Source organism: Pan paniscus, chromosome X, assembly GCF_029289425.2.
Source record: "Pan paniscus chromosome X, NHGRI_mPanPan1-v2.0_pri, whole genome shotgun sequence".
Classification (NCBI taxonomy): Eukaryota; Metazoa; Chordata; class Mammalia; order Primates; family Hominidae; genus Pan; species Pan paniscus.
This window is the reverse complement of record NC_073272.2, coordinates 135,060,098-135,075,272: the sequence shown is the minus strand read 5'-3', so window position 1 is coordinate 135,075,272 and position 15,175 is coordinate 135,060,098.

Below are 15,175 nucleotides of genomic sequence, written 5' to 3'. Positions count from 1 at the left end.
ATTATCTTTCTTGAGATCAATTTGAGGAGTCTCAGATCGCCACCTGTCATGTCCTCCTGCTTCGTGCAATAATTTCTTAGAAGCTGAGTATCAGACGAATATACCTGTGGGGTTGAAATAATGCACTTACTTCACAGCTCCACCTCTACATTTGGTTTCCAGATGCCACCGTCACTGATAATGTCTGTGACAAGAGGATGGAAAATGACCAACCATAACTTAATAACGTCTTGTTAGCTTTTCCACCAGGGCAAATTAACATGGCAGCACGTGGCATTCCAGCCATGAGTACCAGGGATCTGTGTATGTTTGCTTATAAGTTGGATTGTCCTACTTGATTTTCATATGCATGCATAGTGTCATCAAGGGAAGAAGGTGGTTTGGTTGTACCTTCTTTCGTGAGCTCAATTTGAGTGTTTTCAGATCGCCACCTGATACCCTCTCCTGCTTCAGGAAATAATTTCTAGAAAACTGCAGGCTGGTCTCAAACTCCTGACCTCAAGTGATCCGCCCGCCTCGGCTTCCCAAAGTCGTGGGATTACAGGCATGAGCCACTGTGCCTGGCCAAAAATCCATATATTTCTGCACAGGACATATAGCTCAGTTGAAAGGGATGGCTGAAGAATCACACCAACCTGTGTCCTTCAAATGCTTGGTGTTACCACCAATTATTGCAGTCCCTCCAGGAAAGTAGTGTTGCTTGTGGATTATAGTTTTTATAATTGTGGCAGTTCTAGTGGCTTCTACTTGGCCTTTCCATCATAGTAACCCTCACTTTGCGGGTCATAGAACCAATGTGGGGATTCTGCCAGTCACTGAGTATGATCCCAACTATGCATTCTGAAACTGGGAAACAACCAGAGGGTGGATTCATGGACCAACTTAGTCCACTGTACGTTGGACCTGATGTAAAACCACATGGATTACCTGATGTAAAATCACATGATTACCAGAAACCACAACTCTTATTAGAAGAGCATAGTGACATTTTGGGTATCCTGGAATTAGCACCAGTTCAGAGCCATTATCAAGTAATTCCTGAGAATTCTGATTATTTACTTCTCCACCATGACCTGCCACACTAATAATTGGCCACAGGTCTGTTGGGGAAGGTGGGGACAACGATTAACAGCATTGTTATTTGGCAGTGCAGCATGATCTTTCCTCAAGGGCAAGCCTGCAGTAATGTCTGATTAAAGAAGAGAGCCACCACAATCTCCTCACAGATTTTTGGGCTCCCCTTACCAAGTAATTTCTTGCAGCCTTGGTGAAAGTCACATCATCTGGACATCCAGCATGGCTGAGCAGTTCTTCCAGGATAAAGTCACTCTCACATTCCAATGTCCTTAAGCCTTTGGAGTATATCAAGGAAGTTCTTGAACTTCTCCTTAATTGACGATAGTCAACATTCGGTTTCTCATTTTAGCTAACCAACCAAGCAAACTGCTAGAGCCATCCTTATCCTCTCAAAGAGAAACACTGAATCCAGAGCCTTGGCTTAATGACCCTTGGCTTAATGACTATATAGCAATAAGTTTGGTGTGAATCAAATTAATTTTTCTTCCACCTCATACCCCACCCTCAAGAACTATTTGCACACAAAGTCTCTAGGTTTCTGCCTATCAGCATTAAAAAAATCAGTAGTTGTTAAGGTAAATTTTATGCCTACTAATGGGTCACACCCTTGTACCCTCTAGTTTGGGGCTGGTGGAAACTTTAGTCTTACAGGGTTTTGAAGGAAGACTTACTAAAATCCGTGTCCCTCCTTTTTCTCTGACCTTGGAGGAGAGGGAACTCTGCAGAAGCTGAGCCCTTCAGAGCAAATCTAAATGCACAAGGCCCTTTACACTTGACTAAAGTTAGATGTCTCTTCCTCAGAGAGACCTTCCTTGACTACCAGGTTCAAAGTACCATCCACTCATGTTCCATCTCTCCACCTGATTTCTGCTTTTGGCCAATAACATATTCCATAGTTGCTCTCTTTCTTTAGTGCATTTGCCCTCAGCTGGAATGTAAGATTCATGAGAACAGTTTAGTTCACTGTTTTTTTTCATGCCTAGATAAGTACCTGGCACTCAGAGAGTTTTTAGTCAATATTGAATAAATGAATTACAGATTTTTTTTTTTTACTATTCACCACAATCCTAGAGAATAGCTGCTGTTATCATCCTCTGTTTACAGAAGAGGATATGGAAACACAGAGAGGTTAAGTAACTAGTGCCAGGTCATAGGCACGTAAGTGCATACCTGTAGCAGCACCTCATCTCCAGCTCTGTCTTGAACCCAAAGCACTTTCCACTTGTCCAGTGCAGCCTCACCATACACTCCAGCTTTAGGCTCCTCCTGACACACAGCCTCCCATCCTGTTCTACTCATCACATGACCCTGGTTCCAGAACTTTCTCCACTCACTCGTCTCTTATAGGGTCTCTCAGGAGAAGGAAGGCTTGGCTCCCATCTTCTGCTTCTGCCTCTGCCACAGCCTCTCAGCTCTGAGTACTCCTAGGAAGCTCCCTCCTGTCAGGGCCAAATTACCCTCACTCAGCTTGTTGCTGGCCTTCCGGGCTAGACTTCACTCTGTTTACCCCAGAACAGATCACTGAAAATCAGCAAATGACCCATCCTGAACTTCGCTCTGCCCAAGAGCTGCAACGACTATTAGGTACTTGGCCATAACCATTTCCTATATGCCATACCAACCCAGGGAGGACATCTCATGAGCAATGAAAACATGCTGGGCATTGCCTATGACTTCTTACATTCATGCTCACCTTCAATCCCCACACAACCTTTTGAGATAGGAGCTATGGTTTCTACTTAACCCCTGAGGAGACTGAGCCTTGAGAGATTAAGTCATTTGCCCAAGGTCAGACAACTGGCTGGCAGCTGAACCCAGATTTAAACCCAGGTGTTTCTAATTCCACTGCCCATGCTCTAAGATCTCTACAGCAATGTGAGTCTACTACACAAAAGGGTGGCTAGATTTCTTACTAAACTGAAATCCACAAACTGAAAAGTGTGAAGATTTTGTGTTGCCAAGTGAAGAAGTCCATGGCAAAAACTCCTTTCACCTTAAAGTATGATGCACCTCTGAACCAGGTTCAAGAGACTGTAACAGAAGGCTAAGTGTCCCTTGGCAGATGCTTTATATTACTGCAACAGGGAGCCTGTATAAAAAGGGATGTCCTTACTTTTGAAAACCTACATCTAGAACAGTAGTCTCTTTTCCAACGGAGATACTCAGAAAAATCAATTCACACTAAACAGTGCAGATTCTGCTTAAAGCTCAAGTCAAGCATCTTAAATCGGGCTGTCTTCCTGCCTCCAAAGTTCCTGTTGCCCTGTCCACAGGCTGCACTCCATGGCGGACATCTCTGTACCTTTTCAGTTTCTCCTGGGGGTTAGGGGTCATCAGAGTCTGTCTCTCTGTAGTTGTCACGCAGCACTGATGAGCCCTGCTAGTATCATTCATCTTTGCCCTCATCGTTAGCCCACAAATTTTCTGAGTGCCAACTATGCCCAGGCATGGTACAGACACTCGGAATGTTATACCTCTTTCACTCCTCCTGAGGATTCCATGGAGTAGAAGTTACTCACCCCATTTTACTGGTGAGGAAGTTCAGGCCAAAGAAGATGAGGTGATGACCCAAGTCGCACTGTCAGTAAATGGTAAATCCAAATCTTGACGGTTGAGGACAACCAGACAGGGCCACCAGAGCCAGCAGATGCTTTTAGGAGACTTGGTGAGGGGGGAATGACAATAACCTGTGGTATAATGTCCCTGCCCAGGCTGCCATGCCAGACACAACCTGATGATTCTCAAAAGAGCTTTTGCTTTAAAGTAGGTCTTCTCTGATGGTGGAAAAGCATGGTTCCCACAAGGTTTTGCCCACTGATGTGTAGGCAGTCCACAAATATACTTGATGTTCTGCTTAAAGCTGACTTTCACAAGTGGGATATCCAACGTATGTAATGCATTAGTCTCAGAACCAGAATGAAGAAGTTTCTGAATAAGTTGTTACAGAACGTAAAATTATGTATGCAGAGATCTTTCCATTTGAGAAAGTTCCAAGTGCTCTGCAAGTCTTGTGAGAGAGATTAGTAAAAGTCATGCCCAAGGAAATGTAAAAAGGGGAATATAGATATTTGCCTTTTCCCAATGTCTGCTATGCAGCCAGTAGTGTGTTGTACAAAACTACGTTTGAACCCAAAGAACTAGTGCCTGCATCAGAACTCAGGTTAGCCACTGTGGGTTTTCTCTGAACTGTGAAGGAAGGACTTAGGATGGACTGGTGCTCCTGGGACACCGGAATCTGTCATCTACAAGGCCAGAGCTTGCTAGCAGGTCCTGGAGCCTCGATGTTGCAGTTTCCAAGGGGAGAGCCTAGAGCCAAACAAGCAGGCTTACTGGAAGAATCTAATCCAGTTGGTGCCCCTTGGGCAATCTCTTTAAGAAACAGGGAAGAAAAGGAGATATAAAGAGGAGGTTTCGGCCTTCTATGGAAAAATATGTGCAAGGTTTTATAAGTTGCAGAATTTGGAAAAATATATGGAATGGAATGTTCTGTAGACTCCAGGTTTTACAGGGTCCAGGAGTGCTTTTCAAGGAAACTGAGTAGCAGTGCAGTCCCACGAAGCTGGGCCATGTCTAGGGAAAAGGGCTTTAAGGAATTCTGTGAACACAGGCTGAGGGCTCATCCCCTGTGCATCGGCTAGCAAGTTGGCAGCAAAAGCAATCCCAGGCTGTAGCTGCTGGAGGAACTGGAGGAATCATGGGCTTCTTCCTTGGCCAGCCCCAACTCCACAATGGGCAGGGTGGATATTGTGGATGGAGGGCAAAAAACAAAAACCCAAACCATATTCTTAGACTTTTCAACCAAGAAGGACTAAGGATGCAATCACAGAAGGGGCAGTTGGAAGAGCTTTGCATGGTGAGGCCCCTGCTTCATATTCCCAACCTCACTTATTGTCACCCACCTGTCCCCCTCCCATCCATCCCTGTGCTGAAGGCAATCCAGCTTCTATGCCGTTCCTCAGACATGACAGGCATATGTCTACTGCTGGCCCTTTGTAGTTGCTCTTTCCTCTGCCAAAATAACTGTTTCCCATTTTGTCCATTTTCCTTTATTTTATTTTATTATTATATTTTTTAAATTTTTTGTAGAGATGGGGTCTTTCTATTTTGCCCAGGCTGATCTTGAACTCCTGGTCTCAAGCAGTCCTCTTGTCTCTGTCTCTCTCAGCTGCCCTTTTTGTTGCTACTTCTGTACTATTCATAATTATACTAGCCATGTGGGTTTCTCTCAATATTCAATATTCAGGCTATTTTGCTGCTTAGTTTCACTTCTTTCTGGCCACATTTCAGACTCAGCGCGTTTGTTGTCACTCTGGCAATACTTGACTGCCACTTAGTGGCTATTGTGATTTATTTTCTAATCTGATTTTCTGTTTACAAAACAGAGTTTTGAGGGCCACATTAAGAATCCCTATCCCTCCAGACTTTGTTCATTTTCATACAACTTCAGATTGTCCTTTAACAAACTTTCTATGCTGAAAAAAAGATGTGCAGTCAAGCAGATGCCTGGTCCCAGGGATTGCATCCAGGCATTCCAGTTATTATAATTGGGCATAACGAATGGCAAACCAGTGAAGTAGGGAAAGTCTTGTCAGTGAGACATCTGGGCCCCCCAGCTGGCAGTGATGGCCACCTTGGTCAAGGCTGTAGATATCCAGTTCTGGTGAGACCTAGGATGGTGCACGGCAAACACCCGTGACCTCCTAGGGTCTCGGTTTGTGGGAATTCAAGCAGATGCCCTGTATTGCATCGTGGTCCCCCTTGGCTAATAGGGACAGCCATGACCTCCTGGTCTTTTGTATATGTGTCTGTCATTGCAGGATTCTCTTGGCACCACGGGAGCCATCTCCAATACTCTCAATGCAACACCCCTGGGATGTATATTTTAAAACTGGAATAATTTGGGTGAGATGAGCTAAAAAAGAAAAAAAACCCTTATCTTCTTTTGTAACACTGTTTAGCCTGGGGAAAAGTCAGCTAACAATGAAAAATGGCCAGAAAATGGAAATGTGAACTTTATTACCATCCTACAGCTAGATCTTTTCTGTACAAATCAGGGAAAGTGCCCTGAAGTACCTTATGTGGAGGCTTTTGTGGCCTTATAAGAAAACCCAGCTCTATGTGGCACCTGTGGGCTGAAACCCAGTAAGCAAGGAAGCCACACAGATGCATTAGAAGATCCTCTTTTATTAAGGGAAGGGAACCCAGGCCCCATGACACAAAGATGGCTCCAGATAGGGGCTGTCAGGGACCCTCACTTCCTTCTGAGTCCCCAGCACCCCTGCACTACCAGAGTCTTCTGTGGAATATAATCCCATTTCACTTCCTGTTTATGCTCCTCTTTATGCTCCTTCGCCTTGTGCGTTGCAGACTAGCCTAGCTGGAATAACTCGCAGTGGGATTTCATACCATACAGGGCCAGAGAATCTGCTCCCTTTATGGGAAGTCCAAATAGAGAAGGGACCATTAGAATACATGTTCCATTCTTAATGAGTGATCTAATCCAGTAAAAGCAAAACCGCAGATACTTCTCAGAAGAACCCAGTGCATTTACCAACGCATGCAAGGCTCTAACTTTGGCCTTTGACTTAACTTGGAAAGGTATACAAGTTGTCCTTTTTATTGCTGTACTCCACAGGAACAATAGAGAATCTGGCTAGCCAGTCAGGGATACATAGATAGCAGGGCAGCTGACCAACCTGCCACCCATGAAGTGGCAGCTACTGCTGATCTCTCCCAGGACCCACATTGGAATTACAACATTGGAATTCCTCCTTTATCTGGAGGAATAAAGAATAGGGATGGACTACATGGTGCAATGCCTCCTGGCAGGGATCAGACAATGTGTTAAAAAATCTGTTTCTTAAGAGAAAGTCAAAGTAGTCCCACAGAGAAAACATGTAAACCCTGCCTTCTTTCAGGGGAGCTTAAAGGAGACTTCCAAAAGTATACCAACATAGACCCTACATCTGCTGAATGCCAAGTGTTACCAGGACAAAACTTAATTGGCCAGTCTACTCCAGATATCAGGAGAAAACTATAGAAATTACAGTAAGGGCCATAAACACCTATACCTCAACTATTAGAAATGGCTTTTGGAGTGTTTCGTAATAGGAATCTGGCTGAAGAGGAAGGCAGACTCCAGCACAAGAACTGGTGAGATACAGCCCAGTATAAAAAGATAGCTGTTTCTGTCAGTAGTGTCTTGGAACCTCAAGTCACCCCCAGGAACCTTGAAGCTTGGAAGCCAGTCAACAAACAATCAAGGAGCCTGCTTTAAATGCAAACAATCAGAGCACCAGGAAAGAGGGTGCACCCAACTGCCCCTGGGCCATGCCCAGTCTGTAAACAGGATAGCCACTGGGGAATGGATTTTCCTGAGCCCTGAAGGGGAAAGGGGACATCCTCCTTCAAGATGGCACTAACTCAAGACGGAGGAGGCTAAGGGATCCAGACAGCCCCCATTGAAAAGGACATTCCAGTCACCAATCTGGAACCCTGGCTGACCCATGACATGGTAGGTAAGAATACTGATTTTTAAAATCAATACCGGGGACTCCTACTCTGTATTAACTTCTCAGTTGGGTCAGTGACCTTCAAAATTGTATCATAGCTGGGGTCAATAGGAAACCCCGTTCTTAATATTTTACTTCCTTACTCACATGTCACTAAAGAGATCAGTTAAGTAACACTTCTTGTTGCTTATTCCTGAGTGTCCTACCCTGCTCTTAGAGAGCGATTTATTAAATATCATGGAAGGCATCATATCACTGAAAGGCACCAGTCCCTCCCAAATGGTCCTCACTGCAGGGCCAACAGATCACCTCCCTATATCAATCTTAGAACAAGTAAAACTTGCCATCTGGGATGACAGGGTACTCAGAAGAGCCCTTTGGGCTGAACCCGTGGTCATTAAAATACAGGACCCCAATAGGTACCCCAATGAAAACCAATATCCCCTAAAGTTAGAAGCTAAAAAAAGATTGAAGCCCTTAATTTCTAAATTCTTACAACGTGGCTTACTAGTGTCCTTCCAATCACCTTGTAATACTCCTATTCTGCTAGTCATAAAACAAAATGGAGAATATCAAATGGCACAAGACATGAGAATCATAAACGAGGCAGGAACCCTCTTCATCCCTTAGTAGCTAATACCTATACCTTGTTAACCAAATTCCAAGACATTGCCAATGTTGTAGTGTACTAGACCTTAAAGATGCCATCTGTTTGTATCCCAGTGCACTTGTCCTTTCAGTTTCTATTTGCCTTTGAATGGACAAATATAGGAAACGCCCATGAATAGTATTGCCCCAGGGCTTTCAAGATAGCCCTCACCTGTTTGCACTAGCCCCAGGCAAAGATCTTTGAGAATTACAACTTAGTTAAGGCAGCCTCCTACAGTATTTAGGTAACAACTGAATATGTAATCCAACCCAGGAAACACCTGACAGGAATACCATTACAGTCTTAAATTTGCTTGGAGCAAGCAGATATAAGGTTTCAAAAAAAAGGGGGCACAATTAACCAAACAGAGAGTAACTTACTTAGGGGACATTATAACCCCTGGAACAAGGAAGCTCTCAGGGGAAAGAAAACCAGCCATAACGGAGCTGCTTGGTCCCCAAACCAGGAGACAACTCTAAACTTTTTTTGAAACGTCTGAGTTCTGTAGAATCTGGATTCTGAGATTTGGGCTAATGGCTCATCCTCTATATGAGGCCATTAAATGGCCTGACGCTGAGCCCTGCGATGGCAAAGAGAACAAACCAGGGCATTTCAAGACATAAAAAAAGGCCCTTATTGAGGCTCCTGCCCTGGAAATTCATGACTTGGAAAATCTATGCACCTTATATGTGGCAGAGAAACAGGGAGTCCCTGCCAAAAACTGGGAGAACCACCTCATCCAGCTGACTACATTTAAAGCACATGGACTTTGTGGCCTGTGGATGGCCTGGTTGCCTTAGGGCAGTCACAGCCACTGCCATTCTGGTGGAGGAAGCCCTAAAGCTGACTTTTAGACACACTTTAGAGGTCCTCATTCTGCGTCAAGTGCAGGGAGTTTTAGAAATAAAGAGCCACTGTTGGCTCTCAAGAGGAAGACTCACCAAACATCAGGCTCTCCTCCTGGACTCCCCAAGGTTACTATAAAAACTTGTGGCACCCTCAATCCAGCTCTGCTCATGCCAGTCAATTCCTCAGAGAACCTAACTCATTCCTGTATTAAAACCATAGACCAGGTCTATTTAGATAGAATAGATCTCAGAGATACATCTTTCAAGAATCCTGATAATGAAAGGTTCACTGATGCCAGTAATTTTATGGAAAATGGAAAAAGAAGGGCAGGATACACTGTGGTTAGTGTGCACCAAACAACAAAGGCCCAGGCACTGCCACCTAGTGCCTCAGCACAAAAAGCAGATTGTCCTTGCCACAAAAATTGTCCTGGCCAGGGTCCTGGCTCTAGATCAGGGAAAAACACTAACATATACATTGACTCCAAGGATGCCTGCATTGTCCTTCATACACATGCTGCTATCTATAAAGAATGGGGTCTTTAAATGCAAGGGATTCCCCCATTGAACATGGAACAGAAATACTGCAGCTTTTAGAGGCTGTGCATGATCTTAAGCAAGAGGATCAAAGATATCAAAAAAGAAAAAGGATCAGAGACATCAAGAAGGAAACTCCTCAGTCTCATCGGACAATGCAAGGGCTGGCAGGGAAGACAGGATGGCGACTATGGAAGCTGTAGCCCAGCTGGCCTTATTCCTCTCTGCCCATTCTCTTCATTTTATTTTATTTTTTATTTTTTTGAGACTGAGTCTCACTCTGTCACCCAGGCTGAAGTGCAGTGGCCTGATTTCAACTCACTGCACCCTCCTGGGCTCAAGCAATTCTCCTGCCTCAGCCACACTAGTAGCTGGGAATACAGGCACATGCCATCATGCCGCTAATTTTTGTACTTTCAGTAGAGAAGGGGTTTGCCATGTTATCCAGGCTGATCTCGAACTCCTGGCCTCAACTGGTCTGCCTGCCTTGGCAGCCCAAAATGCTGGATAACAGGCATGAGACACCATGCCCATCCCATTCTCTTGGTATAATCCGTCCTATACTATGGAAGAAATAGCATGGGCTAAAGAAAATCAGGGGAGCCTAACACCTGAGGGTTGGTGGCTCATAGGCCAAAAGCTCTTGCTTCCTCAGTCCCATCACGATAAATTGTCAAAAATTTACATAATTCCATCCATATGGGCAGGATGCTATGACCACCTGGATGGACCATGACTTTACAGGTAAAGGCCTGGCAACCACAATAAAAAAGGTCACTCTGGCCTGTGAACTTTGCTGTCAAAATTACCTTGGGGGAAAATGAACAACAAAAAAACAACGGCCAGGTGCGGTGGCTTACGCCTGAAATCCCCACACTTTGGGAGTCCGAGGAGGGAGGATCACGAGGTCAGGAGTTTGAGACCAGCCTGGCCAACATGGCGAAACTCTGTCTCTACTAAAAATACAAAAGTTAGCGGGGCTTGATGGCACATGCCTGTAATCCCAGCTACTCAGGAAGCTGAGGCAGGAGAATCGCTTGAACCCAGGGAGGCGGGGATTGCAGTGAGCCGAGATCGCGCCATTGCACTCCAGCCTGGGCGACAAAGCGAAACTCCGTCTCTGGAAAAATAAACAAGCAAACAACAACAACAAAAAAACAAGGGTCTCCTGCTTTATTAACCTCAGTCCAGTGGCGAGGAACCTATCCTGGTGACTACTGGCAAATTCACTGCACCCAAATACCCACCTTTCAGGTTTTTTAATACCTTTTAGTTTTTGTAGACACCATTCTGGAATGGGTAGAAGCTTTCCCCACCAGAACAGAGAAAGTTACAGAAGTGGCCAAGGCACTGCCAAAAGTGATCATACCAGGATTTGGCCTCCTCTGCTCCTTGCAAAGCAACAAAAGACCCTGTTTTCCTGCAACTATAACCTAATAGATAGCCCAAGCTTTGGAAATTAAATTTCATCTCCACTCCTCATGGAGGCCACAATCCTCCAGCAAGGTTAATAGGACTAATCAAACTTTAAGGCAGACACTGGCAAAACTGTGCCAGGAAACTTCTGAGTCTTGGTACACTCTGTTGCCTATAGCCCTCATGAGAATACGAGTGGCACCCAAAGAAAAGACAAAACTTAGTCCGTTTGAGATGACTTCTGGGAGACCCTTCCTTACCTTAGGCCTGTTTATCAAACTGGAAACCCAGTCTACTATATAATAGATTCAAAATCTAAGCCAGGGACCAGGCGTGGTGATTCCTGGCTGTACTGTCATCACTTTGAGAGACCACGGGGGGCGGATCACTTGAGGTCAGGAAATCGAAACTGGCCTGGGCCACATGGCAAAACCCCCGAAATACAAAAATGAGCCAGGCAAGGTAGTGGGTTTGTAATCACAGCTACTCAGGTGGCTGAGGCAGGAGAATCTCTTGAATCTGAGAGGCGGAGATTGCAGTGAGCCGAGATTGCACCACTGCACTCTATCCTGGGTGATAGAGCGACACTCTGCTATCCAAATAAATAAATAAATAAATAAATAAATAAATAAATAAATATAAAAAATCTAAGCCTGGCACAGCAGGCTATCCAGGAATATAGCAATACAGTGCTGCCCTCACCTGGACAAATGATAAACATCCCGCAAGTCCTGCCTGGAGACTGGGACCTATTAAAAACTTGGAAGGAAGCCCCCCACCCTGGCAGATCTGCTTCTTCCTAAATGGAAGGGTCTTAGCAAGTACTACCAACCACCCCAATGGCTGTCAAGCTTCAAGACATAGCAACTCCGGCTCATATGATCAGAATTCAACTTTGCAATAAACCTTTACAGGAACCAGAGGAAGCTACTAATTACACCTGCCAGCCCATAGGAGCTCTAAAACTTCTATTCAAGAACACAATTCCAGATAAAGCCCATCTGGAAGATAAGTAACATCTTCATTTCTTGGTACTTGCCTGCTGCACTCTAATGACTTTTAGAGAGACTGGCCTATCTGCTGGGGAACTAATTAACCATACTGTTAGTCTATTAAACTTAACTGAGGCCTGGGAGCTTTGGCTCACACCTGTAATCCCAACACTTTGGGAGGCCAAGGCAAGTGGGTCACCTGAGGTCAGGAGTTCGACACCAGCCTGACCAACATGGTGAAACCCCATCTTTACTAAAAATACAAAATTAGCCGAGCGTGGTGGCGCATGCCTGTAATCCCAGCTACCCGGGAGGCTGAGGCAGGAGAATTGCTTAAACCCAGGAGGTAGACATTGCAGTGCACCGAGTTTGTGCCATTGCATTCCAGCCTAGGCTACAAGAGTGAAACACTGTCTCAAAACAAAAACAAACAAACAAACAAACAAAAACTTAACTAAACCTTGTTGACATTGCATAAATACCAAAATTTGGGGATATGACAGATCTGGGCCATTATAAGACTGGCCTGGCTCCTGACACATCTCCAGGGACAAACTCACTGGCCCACAGAATGGGGATATCAGCCCCAACAGTCAATACACATTAGTAAATTCAATGGGAATTTGGAAGCATTAGCTATTGTCTGCCTTGCTCCCTTTAACACTGCCAGTCATTAATATATTTTAAGCTTTAACTTTTGGTCCAATTTTGTTTAAAATGCTGATTTCTTACTTTCTTGCTTACAGCAATTTCAGGTCCACATGATGGTTTTGCAAGGCTTTTAACCTTGGTCTCCTGATGAGCTATCTCAGGTCTTGTGCACCAGTCCCGTGAACAACATTGTTCATACTGCGTTAGATCAGGCAGGAAGAGACTTTAGGGCCCAGGCTAGGCAGGGACAGCGCCCCACTCAGCAGGAAGCAGCTTCAGAAGAAATGACCTAGCCCCTCAACCTCCCATATGATTATAGGCCCTAAGATCTCTTAGGCGGAATTGAGGCAGGGTAAGTAGTCAAGGAAGTGACCATGCCCTTGGCATGCAGCAACCGTGGGGACCATACAGCCAACACAATAAGCCTCAGCATTCACATTGTAGTTAAGCTCATTCAAGCAAAGCTATCTTCAGTAGGGAATTTCCTCTGTAGAGAGCATGTGCACTTTGATTTCACCTGTCCTCAAACTGACCCTTTGCTTATTGTAATAGTAAAAAACACATCCCTGCGTGGAGATTTAAAATGCTAATGAGACATGTGATGTATGAATGAGCATGGATGGGCATGTATACCCAGAGGACCACCCAGAACATGTTTGCTAGTAACACATCTTCCCACCTCCTCATGAATAATCATGTAAGACTCCCATAAAGAGAGTTTCCCCAGTAATAATGAATGCTGTCTCATCCTTACAAGCAGCCAGCCCTGAATCCTCTCTGTGTTTCTCAGTGTGTATTCTGCAGCTAACTTTCAAAATATTCTTTTTCCTTTGCAATAAATTACTCTATGCTGCATTTCCTTTGCTATGTGCCTCTTGTTTAAATTCATTTAAACTAAGAAAGCAAGAACCAATGTCTCAGAACAGCCATCAACAACACTCCAAAATATTCTACCACTTTTGTTGATTTCATCACCTTCTGCAAACCATCATCTATTAAGCTATGAGTCTGCATATACGTACCATAATACACCTCCATTTTGGAAAAGCATTATGCTGGAACAGGAAATTCTCATGTTTCCAAATTCTATTTCAATTCTTCCAATCTGTGAACCCCCTTTTTTGAGTTTCATGCATCTGATTCTGTCATATTACTGCTAAAAATAATTATTCACAGAGAACCAGATAAAGACATATATTATTTGGAATAAATGTCTTTTTTTTTTTTTTTTTTTTTTTTTTTTAGACAGGGCCTCACTTGTTGCCCAGTCAGTGCACTATTGGGATCACAGCTCACTGCAGCCTCGATCTCCTGAGCTCAAACAATCCTCCTGACCTCCTGAGTAGCTAGGGCTACAGGTGTGCACCACCACACACAGCTAATTTTTGTATGTTTTGCTGAGATGTGGTCTCGCCATGGTGCCCAGGCTGGTCGCATACTCCTGGGCTCAAGTGATCCTCCCACCTCAGTTCCCCAAAGTGCTGGGATTACAGGTGTGAGATATCGTGCCCGGCCACACACCTGTATTTTAAAAAATCTCCAGTCATTATATGAATACATTAGAATCTGCATGTTGTTATTGGTTTTGTCCATATTCTTTCCAGTAAACCCCTTTTGTTTCATTAGCTCAAACTCACGTCAACATGTTTCTGAAATATCTAACACTCTCTTTCAATTTCTTCTCACAATTTCAAAAAGTTTCCTTAGTTTTCAGTGGATTTGAGGGTAACTCTATTCTAATAATGTCAATGACAGGAAAACATTTATTTTCAGTAGCTGCAATACTTTCTTCTAGTCACTCTCATAACTGAGTGAATCCTGTAATTCTGATGAATTTCCACATGCATTTTACTTCATTCTTGAACATTACATCACTTACCTTTGGTGCCTTAACTCTCTAAATAATTGTAGCATAATTGACAAAAATATTTACTTTTAATTGATATAGTCCATGTAGAATAAATGTGCTAACACATAATCAAGTAATTTAAATTAATTATGGATTCTTTTGAAATATTTAGTCATAACACCGATGTACATAGAAATTTATATAAAGATAAAAAATAAATAGTTATGAAGAGTAAAAAATTTCACACCAGGCTTCTGAACAAATCTGACTTTAAAAAACTCTTGAAAATTAATTAATTTTCTTTTTTCTTTTTTCTTTTTTTGAGACGGAGTCTCGCTCTGTTGCTCAGGCTGGAGTGCAGTGGCACAGTCTCGGCTCACTGCAAGCTCCACCTCCCAGGTTCACGCCATACTCCTGCCTCAGCCTCCCGAGTAGCTGGGACTACAGGCACCCGCCACCATGCCCGGCTAATTTTTTGTATTTTTAGTAGAGATGGGGTTTCACAGTGTTAGCCAGGATGGTCTCGATCTCCTGACCTTGTGATCCGCCCTTCTCAGCCTCGCAAAGTGCTGGGATTACGGGCGTGAGCCACCTCGCCCGGCCAAAAATTAATTTTTTAAAAATGAAGTGAACACCAGTGTAAT